Source organism: Prionailurus bengalensis, chromosome D2 (assembly GCF_016509475.1).
Source record: "Prionailurus bengalensis isolate Pbe53 chromosome D2, Fcat_Pben_1.1_paternal_pri, whole genome shotgun sequence".
NCBI classification, from domain to species: Eukaryota; Metazoa; Chordata; class Mammalia; order Carnivora; family Felidae; genus Prionailurus; species Prionailurus bengalensis.
Window position 1 is genome coordinate 45691815 of NC_057351.1, and position 11366 is coordinate 45703180.

Sequence of the window (11366 nt, forward strand, 5' to 3'; positions counted from 1 at the left end):
CAAAGACAGGTCACATCTCAAGCCACAAAACACACTTTAAGACAAATTGGAAAGAGTATAAATCATACAAAATATGCTCTCAGAACACTGTGAAATTAAACTAGAAATAAGTAACAGAACGATAGCTGGGGATTAAACAATGTGATTAGATAACACAGAAGTCAAAGAAGTCTCAAGAGAAATTTTAAAATATTTTTAACTAAATGAAAACTGAAATACAACTTATCAAAATTTGTGAGATACAGCAAAAGCAAAAATTTGTGAGATACAATAAATTTAAAGTACTAAATACATATATTTAAAAAAGAAAGATAAAATCAATAACTAAGCTTCTACCTCAAGACATTAAAGAAAAAGGGGCAATATAAACCTAAAACAAGCAAAGAAAGAATAAAAATTAAAGCAGAAATAAATGAAGTTGATAACAGCAAATCAATAGAGAAAATCAATAAAACCAAAAGCTGGTTCTTTGTAAAGATAAATAAAATAGATAAACCTATAACCAGGATAACCACGGAAAAAAGTGAGCCAATACCAAGTACTAATATCAGAAATAAAAAAGGATTATCACTACTGATTCTACGGACATTAAAAGGATAAGAGAGGAATATCATCATGCCCTCATATTTGATAACTCGGATTAAAGAGATCAATTCCTTATAAAACATAAACTACCAACATTCACAAAAGAAAAAGTTGATCATCTGAATAAGCCTATGTCTATAAAAGAAATTCAATCAATAAAAATATACCAATTACCTCCAATCTCTTCCATAAAACAGAATCATAGAGAATACTTTCTAACTCATTCCATAAAGCCAACATTGCCCTAACATCAAAACCAGATGAAGACATTCAAAGAAAAAAAAAAAAACTATAGGCCAAAATCACTCATGAACACAGATACAAAAATCAACAAAACTATCAGCAACTGAATCCAAAAATATATCAAAATAATTATACACCATGACCAGCAAAACTTATTCCAAGTATGCAAGGTTGGTTCAACATGTGAAAACCAACTGACGTAATGCAACAAAACAGTCTAAAGAAGAAAAATTATATTATCATGCCAATATACATAGAAAAAACATTTAACAAAATCCAAACACATTCATGATAAAAAAAAAAAAACTCTCAGGAAACCAGGATTAGAGGAGAGGAACTTCCTCAACTTGACAAAGAACATCTACAAAAACATCTATAGGTAACTTAATGATGATAAACTAGATGCTTTCTTCTAAGATGGGGAACAAGGCAAGGATATCCTCTCCCACCACTCCTATTCAAGACCAAATTATAGAAGTCCTACCTAATGCATAACACAAGGGAAATAAAAGATACACAGATTGGTAAGGAAAAAATAAAACTACCTTTCATCTCAGATGACATGATTGCCTAAGAAGAAAATACCAAAGAATCAACAACAACAAAAGAACTCCTGGAACTAATAAGGAATTATAGCAAGGTTGAAGGTTGAAGTTAATACACAAATGTCAATTCCTTTCCTATATACCAGCAATGAACAAATGAAATTGGAAATAAAAAATACATCATTACATTAGCTTCATCCAAAATGAGATACATAGGCATAAATTTAACAAAATATGTGCTGGATGTACATGAAGAACTCTACAAAACTAATGAAAGAAAGGAAACGTCTAAATAAATGAAGAAATATTACATGTTCATGGATAGAAAGACTCAAAATTGTTAAGATCTCAATTCTTCCAAATGTGTTTTATAGAGTCAGTGCAATCTCAGTCAAAATCCCAGCAAGTTGTTTTGTAGTTACCAATAAACTCATGCTAAAGTATATGTACACAATGAAATACTACATGGCAATGAGAAAGAATGAAATATGGCCTTTTGTAGCAACATGGATGGAACTGGGGAGTGTTATGCTAAGTGAAATAAGTCATACAGAGAAAGACAGATACCACATGTTTTCACTCTTATGTGGATCCTGAGAAACTTAACAGAAACCCATGGGGTAGGGGAAGGGAAAAAAAAAAAAAAAAAGAGGTTAGAATGGAAGAGAGCCAAAGCATAAGAGACTCTTAAAAACTGAGAACAAACTGAGGGTTGATGGGGGGTGGGAGGGAGGGGAGGGTGGGTGATGGGTATTGAGGAGGGTACCTTTTGGGATGAGCACTGGGTGTTGTATGGAAACCAATTTGACAATAAATTCCATATTAAAAAAATAAAGTATATGTGAGAAAGCAAAAGATTCAGAATAATCAACACAATACTGAAGAACAAAGTAGGAACTGACACTTCAGGGTTTCAAGATTTACTATAAAGATACAGTAATCAATACAGCATGACACGGTGGGGAAAAAAGACAGATCAACAGAGAGACCCACACAGACCCACACAAATTTGGTCAACTGATCCTTGATAAAAGAGCAAATGCAATTCAATAGAGAAAGAACATTCTTTCTGACAAATGGCACTGAAACAACTGGACATCCATATGCAAAAAAAAAAAAAAAAACTAGACTTTACACTTTTAAAAAATTAATTCAAAATGGATTATAGGCCTAAATGTAAAGCACAAAATTATAAAACTTCTAAAAGATAACTGTATTGGTGCCCAAGGGCTATCATAACAAAGTACCACAAACTGGGTGACTTTAAAAAAAAAAAAACTGGGGTGCCTGGGTGGCTCAGTCGGTGAAGCATCCGACTTCGGCTCAGGTCACGATCTCGCAGTTTGTGAGTTCGAGCCCCACTTTGGGCTCTATGCTGACAGTCTGGAGCCTGGAGCCTGCTTTGGATTCTGTGTCTCTGTCTCTCTCTGCTCCTCCTCCTCCACTCTGTCTCTCTCTCTCTCAAAAATAAATAAACATTTAAAAAGTAAAACAAAACAAAACAAAACTCCTAAATAGCTCAACAATTAAAAAAAATATTTAATGGGCAAAAGATCTAAACTGATGTCTCACCAAAGAATATATGCAAATGGAAAATAAGCATATGAAAAGCCGTTCAACATCATATGTCATTAGAGATCTGCAAGTTACAACAATGAGATGTTACTACATACCTATTAGGCTAAAATCCGAAAAAAACTAAGCAAACCAAATGCTGTTATGGATGGAGATACATTGCTGGGAATGCCACTCTGGAAGACAATTTAGCACATTGTTACAAAGCTAAGCATAGTATTTCCATATGCTCTGGCAACTGTACTCCTAGGTATTGACCCAATTGATTTTAAATGTATATCCACACAAAACCCTGTGTTCAAATGTTGATAGCCGCTTTATTCACAATCATCAAAAACAGGGGTGGGGGAGGTGGAGCTGGAAATGCCCAAACTGTCCTTCATTAGTTGAATTGATAAACAAACTGTAGTACATCCACCCAATGTAGTATTATTTGGTGATAAAAGGAAATGAGGGGGCACCTGGGTGGCTCAGTAGGTTAAGCGTCCAACTTCAGCTCAGTACATGATCTCACCGTTCCCGAGTTCAAGCCCCACGTTGGGCTCTGTGCTGACAGCTCAGAGCCTGGAGCCTGCTTCAGATTCTGTGTCTCCCTCTCTCCCTGCCCTTCCCCCACTCATGCTCTGGTTCTCTTTCTCTCAAAAATAAAAAAATATTAAAAATTTTTAAAAAATAAAGAAAAAGAAAAGAGCTATCAAGCTATAGATAGATATGTAGGCACCTTAAGTGAATGTTGCTAAGGAAAAGAAGCCAGGCTGAAAAGGCCACATACTGGATGATTTCAACTATATTACAAGTCTTTTATCATATATGTATTTTGTAAAATCATCTCCAAGTGTGAGACTTGTCTTTATTCTCTTAACAGTACCTTTCACAGAAGTTTTTAATTTTAATAAAGACTAAATTATCGGGGCGCCTGGGTGGCGCAGTTGGTTAAGCGTCCGACTTCAGCCAGGTCACGATCTCGCGGTCCGTGAGTTCGAGCCCCGCGTCAGGCTCTGGGCTGATGGCTCAGAGCCTGGAGCCTGTTTCCGATTCTGTGTCTCCCTCTCTTTCTGCCCCTCCCCCGTTCATGCTCTGTCTCTCTCTGTCCCAAAAATAAACATTGAAAAAAAAAATTAAAAAAAAAAAGACTAAATTATCATTTTTTTTTCTTTCATGGTGATCCATGGATGATTCCTTTTGGTGTAGTATCTAAAAATTCATTGCCAAAACCAAGGTCACCCATATTTTCTCCTGTGTGATTGTTGTGGGCAAACTGTATTCCCTAAAAAGATATTCTGAAGTCCTAACCCCCAGTATCTGTGAACATAAACTTTTTTGGAAATAGGCTATTTGCAGACGTAATTAAGATGAGGTCCTAATGCAATGACTGATGTCCTTTTAAGATAAGGAAAATCTGGACACAAAGGAAAAAAATCCATATGACAAGAGAGGCAAAAACTGGAGTGATATGTCTACAAGCCAAGGACAGCATGCATTGCTGGCAACCACCAAAAGTTAGGAAGAAGCAAGGAAAGATCCTTCTGTAGAAACTTCAGAGAGAGCATGGCCTTGCTGACAAAATCTCAGAATCTTGCCTCCAGAACTGTGGAAGAATACACTTCTGCTTCTTTACAGACATCCAGTCTGTGGTACTTTGTTATGGCAATCCTAAGAACCAATACATATTTCGGTACCATGAAGTACAGTGTTGCTATAATAGATACCCAAAAAAAATGTGGAAGTGGCTTTGTAATTAGGTAATGGATAGAGGACATAAGAGTGTTGAGGCACATTATAGAAAAAGCCTAGTCTGCCTTGAAAAGACTGTGGGTAGAAATGTGGACATTAAAGGCGACCCTGGTGAGGGGTCAGAAAGAAAAGAGGGGAATGGTGTAAAAAGCATCTCCAGTCTTCGAGAATACATGTACCGTCCAAGAAAAGAATATTGCTAGAAACATAAACTTTAAAGGTTCTTCAGGCTAGGCCTTAAAAGGAAATAATGAGAGATGCCTGGGTGACTCAGGCGATAAGCATCCAACTCTTGATTTCGGCTCAGGTCATGATCTCATGGTTTGTGAGATCAAACCCCACATCAGGCTCTGTCCTGACAAGGTGGAGCCTGGAGCCTGTTTCAGATTCTGTGTCTCCCTCTCTCCCTGCCCCTCCCCTGATTGTGCTCTGTTTATCTCTCTCTCAAAAATAAATAAACATTTTTAAAAATTTTTTTCCAAAGGAAATAATGAATACATTATTGGATACTGGAAGAAAAGCAATCATTGTTACAAAGTGGCAAAAACTGCCTGAAATGTGTTCTACTGTTGGGTCGAAGTAGAACTTGTAACTATAGTTGCCTTAAACAAAGTGGAGGTGAGGGGCACTGACCACCCCCGCCCCCGCCATGGTAAAAAATACACCTATAACTTTTGACTCCCCCAAAACGTAACTACTTATACTCTACTATTGACTGGAAGCCTTACCAATAACACAGAGTCAATTGACACATCTGAATGTATCATATCTACGGATATATCACATCTGTATGTCTCATATACTGTATTCTTAAAGTAAGCTAGAGAAAAGATGATGTTATTTAAAATATCTTAAGAGAAAATACACTTATAGTACTACATTTATCAAAAAAAAATCCACATATAAGTGGACCCATGCAGTTCAAACCCATGTTATTCAAGGGTCAACTGTAATGAACTTGGATATTTAGCTGAGGATATTCCTAAGCAAAGTAGAAGATGTGACCATGGGTTCTCCTTGCTGCCTATATAAGAAAATGCAAGAGGGAAGAGATAAATTGAGAAAGGAATTGTTAGGCGAAGTGGAACCAGCATTTGATGATTTGGAATATTCTCAACCTATCCAATATATCATGCTCTGGAAACAAGAGCAAAGGTATGGTTTGACAAACTTCGGTAAGAGCATGGCCCTGCTAATAACTTGACTTCAGACTTCTGGCTTCCAGAACTGTGAAAGAATGCATATATTAGGACACTAAGAGCACAAACCACAAAAGAAAAAAATTGGAAGACTCTTAAAAATTTTTCTTAATCCCATTCTTCAAAAGATTACATTAAGAAAATATAAAGATAAGCCACACACTGGAAGAAACACCTATATGGAAAAGGACTTGTATTCCAAACATGTAAAGACCCTTATAAACTCAAGAAGACAAACAACCCAAGTTTTTTTTTTTAATGAGCAAAATATTTGAATAGACACTTCACCAAAGAAAAAACTACAGATGGTAAATTAAACATAGGAAAAAAATGCTCAACACCATTTGTCAACAGGAAAATGCAAAAGGAAACAATGAGATGCCACTACACACTTATCAGGATAGCTAAATGAAATACAATCACACGAACAATACAAAGCAGTTCTGGCAAAAATGGAACAACTGGAACTCTGATGCACCGCTGTCAGGACCCCTTTACTCACTACCTTGCTTTAGTTTTCTTAAAAGCACTTTTCATTACCTTAAGATTTACTTACGTATGCAAGTCCTTGTGTATCTGCTCATATGTGTACTGTTTAAATCCCTCCGTATAAGTACCATGAGGCTGGTGACCTGGTCTGTGTTGTCACCACGGTGTGACCTCAACACCAAGATGAATAGTAGAAAGTGGGCACTCAATACATATGTATTAAAAGGCAGTAAGAAGCAGAAAGAAGTGACACAAAGATTAGTAAATTTGCAAAAGCAAGGAACCCAGTCATAGCAGACCACAGAGGGGCAACCTGATGTAAAAGAAAGTAAATTTAGACCGCCAGGACTGTGCACATTGGAATTATCTGGGGAGCTCTGCAAAATACCGATTGTAGGTCACATCAAATGAATGAAATCAGAGAATGGGGTCCAAGTATTGATCATTAAAGTTCTCCAGGTGATCCTAGTGTGCAATCAAGATTAAAAACTACTGAGGAAATGGAACCTAGGCTTTGGAGCTGTACCTACTTGGGTGAAAATCTTGGGCAAGTGACATAACCTCCCTCTGCCCCAAAAATCTCATCTATAAAATGGGAACAATATATACCTCCCAAAGACTGAGATTCTATATAAAGCTCTAAGTAAATGTTAATGTGCCTCTCCAGGGCAAGCTTGATGAAATCTTCATTGCTTGGTATGACAAATGCTAATTCAATCATCAATTCATATCTTCCATTGTTACCTGATTATTGAAGTGAACATTTGCATTGGAGAAGTTTAGAAATGCTAACTTTCTCAGTGTTCTGATGATAAGATGCCACCTGAAGCTATGTCTATTTTAAATCTATGAGTAACTAAACTTTGAAGGGAAATCTAACTTATTATTTACACCAGTGATTCTCAAACCTGGATGCAGGTTAGAATCGACTTAAGCTTTTTTAAAAATAACCCATACCAAATGTCCAGACCATGCGAAAGCCCATTAGATCAAAATCCTTGGGGTAGGTCCAGAGCATGAGTATTCTTTAAAAGGCTAATTGAGGGGCGCCTGGGTGGCGCAGTCGGTTAAGCGTCCGACTTCAGCCAGGTCACGATCTCGCGGTCCGTGAGTTCGAGCCCCGCGTCAGGCTCTGGGCTGATGGCTCAGAGCCTGGAGCCTGTTTCCGATTCTGTGTCTCCCTCTTTCTCTGCCCCTCCCCCGTTCATGCTCTGTCTCTCTCTGTCCCAAAAATAAATAAACGTTGGGGAAAAAAAACTTTAAAAAATAAATAAATAAAAGGCTAATTGATCTGTAATTCTAAAACACAGTCAGGGCTGAAAAATACTTATTTGCACTAATGACACCCCATGCTAACTACATATCCGAGTCATTTGTGGAGCTCTCAAAAAAATAGATGGATTCCAGAACCCTGCCATAACTTAGTGATTCCGAGTCCACGGACATGGAACTTGTCGTTTTGCAAAGCATCATAAAACTTCCCCCTGGAGATTCTGACAGAAACTCGCAGGCAACCACTACCTTATACTATGAATTTACTCTCCCTGTTGTGTACCAGCAAAGGTCATTTAGAACTTTCCTGGCATGTTTAGAACTTTCATGGCCGCCCATGCCAAGCCTTCCCAGTTTCTTTTAATCAGTAACTGATACAATACATCACAGCAAGTCTAAAGTCTACAGACCTTTTCAAAACATTTTCATGTGCGGACTACTGACCCGCATCATTTACCACACACTGTGCCCAGCACCAGCTATGCAGTCCGCTGGCCTTTCTAACCAAATCCCATTAGGCTGCCGATTTGGGAATGGCAAAATGGAATGCCCAGGCCTCATTTCCCTTTAAGTGGTATGTGATACCAGGACTAATGACATTAACCTCACTGGTCAGATGAGTCTGAATGAAATCCAAGTTGTTTTCTGCACCTAGAGGCAAACTTAAATTTGCTTCCCTCAGACATAATAAAATCTAAGGAAAGGTAATCTCTTAATTAGGAGCATTAACAGAGTGCCCTGTAATTTTCAAGCTCTACTAAACCCAGCAGCAGGACCCTTAGTGAATGATTTTAGGGGAATCAATCAGTACACATATCACCCTGGCTGCATTACCAGACAAGATGGTAATAGCATTTAAACAACCAGGCATTATTCTTAAGCTTATTAAATACATTAATTCATGTAATCCTCAAAATAACCCTATTGAGCACATACTGTACTTTTATTATTCCCATTTCATGAGTTAAAAAAAAAAATACACACGGAAGTTAAATGAGTTCCAAAGACACAGAGCTAGTAAGTGGCAGTTTTTGAACCCAGGCAATTTGCTTCAGTCTGTTACCTTAACTAGTAGATGAGTGATGGCCAAACAATCTTTAAAAAAATAAAAAAATAAAAATTTAAGTTAGTCCGCAGCAAACACTGGCTATCAGATTATGTGTACTGTGGGTAAGTGACTTAACCTCTCTGTGCCATTTCTGCACATGAAAAATAGAGATGACAGTACCTGCCTCAGTGAGTTGGGGTGAGGATTAAACAAGACAATGCATGTGATGTGCTTAGAACGGTACATGACATTTTTAAGAGCTGTCAATGTCAACCATTATTGTTATTTGTACCATAATACGGCCCAAGTGGTTGGGGAGAAATGACAACCTACTAAACTGAAAATCCTCTCTGGTGATCTTAGATCTGTAGATTCTGTAAAGTCCCAGTATATCAGACCCGATAGGAAACGCAAAACAGACTTTCAGGAGAACTTTGTAACTGTTACTGTGACAGGCCCCAGTCCATCCAGGCCAAGACTGAATGAGTCTGCCAGTGACAGCCCCGTTTGCTATAGTTTAGCCTTTTTTAGCCAACATCCCCTATTATCAGGCTATATAAATACAACACATTAGGAGACAGGCTTCGAAATAGCTGCAAACAGTGGACTAGAGGACCCTGTCAGTTGGTAAAGGTCAGCACCCCTCCCCCGGCTATATTTGCATAAACCAAAAGAAAAACAAAACGAGAGCTCAAAAATAGGTAACATTCATCATGTGCTTGCCACTTATTAAGTGTTTTCCATAGGTTGCTTCATTTAATCCTCCAAACACCGTTCCAGGGGCTAACATTCCCAGAGAAAACCACACAACCCCACTGGTCGATCTCACTCTAAATTCATTTCTACACACCTCGAACAAGTATTCAACACTGCCTGACAGTCCAATCCCATTTCCCTAGTCACTTCACTTCTCCACTCTGTGGAAGGACTACGTCACATGCGTCTCCTCAAGAGTCTAACACCTCTTCTCCTCTCCCCTACTGTCCTTTCAGTCAATGACTGCATTACAGACAGATGGTGCCACTACCACCTACCTGCATCTGCACCTGTTGTCTCGGCTTCCCCTCTAGTGATACTGGAATATGTGCTCCTGATCAATTCAAAGCCAACCACCCACCTGCTCTGGATCTCCTCCCCTCTCAGATATTCAACGACCTACCCCTGCAATGTTCTCCTCTCTCATCTGCATCATTTCTCCCTTTCTAGGAGTTCAATCCTACTGGCATATAAATATATTCTAGTTTCTTCTATCTTGGAAAAAAAAAAAAACCCACTTGACCCAAAGGCCCCTCTAGTCCAAAAAGTTATTCTTGTTAAAATGATTAAAATCCTAATTCCAAATCCATCTTACACAGTGGCATTCGCCACAGTTAACCACCACTTCCTTCTTTTTTTGGCCTCCCTTTTTCTTTTCTGGGTACACTCTCAACCTAGGTGGTTTCAGCCAGTCCCTTAGTTTAAATACCATCTATGTGGTAGTGATTCCAAAGCCCTGACATCGCGCAGGACTTCAGATACAAATTTCCAATGGCCTCTCTGACATCTCAACTTAAAAATCTACTAGATTTGTCATGTATATTTCACCATAATAAAACAAAATAAATCTACAAGGTGACAGATGGAGAGAGGGATGGAGAGATAAATCAATATGTGAGAAAGAAAAAAAAACACACAAGAACAAGTGTGGTTAAATGTTAGTGGTGGGACCTAGGTGGCGGGTATACAGAGTTCAGTGGAAAATTCTTTCCAACTATGTTGTTTGTATGTCGCACGTTGGGGGAAAACCTAGTAGGCATCTCAAACCTAACATATTCAAAACATTAATTCTTGGTTCCACCTCTTCCAAAAATGAAACCTACACCCCACCTACATTTTTCCCCACCTCATTAAACAGCAAGGCAAAAGAGTAGGCGAGGCAAAAACCCAGGACGCAGCCTTGACTAGCTATCTTCCCCCCTGGACTATAACTCCATCAAAGCAGGGGCCCTTCCTATCTTGTTCATGTATATTCCCAACTTCGAGAGCAGTGCCTGGCACACAGGAGGTGTTCAAAACTAGCTGTTGAATTAACTGATGAATCAATGCTCTGTTTCTTGCTAGGCCCCTCAACCCTCATTGGTCCTTGAGTGAGACTGGAGTTCTGGCCTCGAAACCTCCCCAGCCCAGGCCAGCGAGGACCATACCATGTCTTAGTATCTGATTATGGCTTCTTACCAATCATATCGGCTCCATGCTTCTCAATGAGAGTTCAAGGCCTTTCTTTACCACAGAACCAAAGTGTTTCCTGCCCCAAACCTGTCACACACACAGGAACCACAACACATGTCACAGTACAGCTGGACATCACACTACGCAGGCTGAGTCTCCCCCCCCCCCCCACCCCCGCCTCCTTGGCTTCTCTTTGCCCAGGGCCTGCCCAAAACCAGCACTTGCAGGCCTCCTGGGGACTGGGGCCACAACACACTCCTTCTGCCCCTGGGCATCAAAGGCATCTTCCTCTCCGGGCCACGGAGTGAGCCCAAGTCGGCCCTCTCATGCTGCTGCGCAGCAGCCTCCCCCACCCTCCCCGCTGCCACTTGGCCCCAGCCACCATTCCTCACCTGGCCTGCCCCGCCCTGCCTGGCACCAACCGCCCCCTGCCCGCCCCCAGCCCGCCTTGCCAGTTGGGTTCTCGCG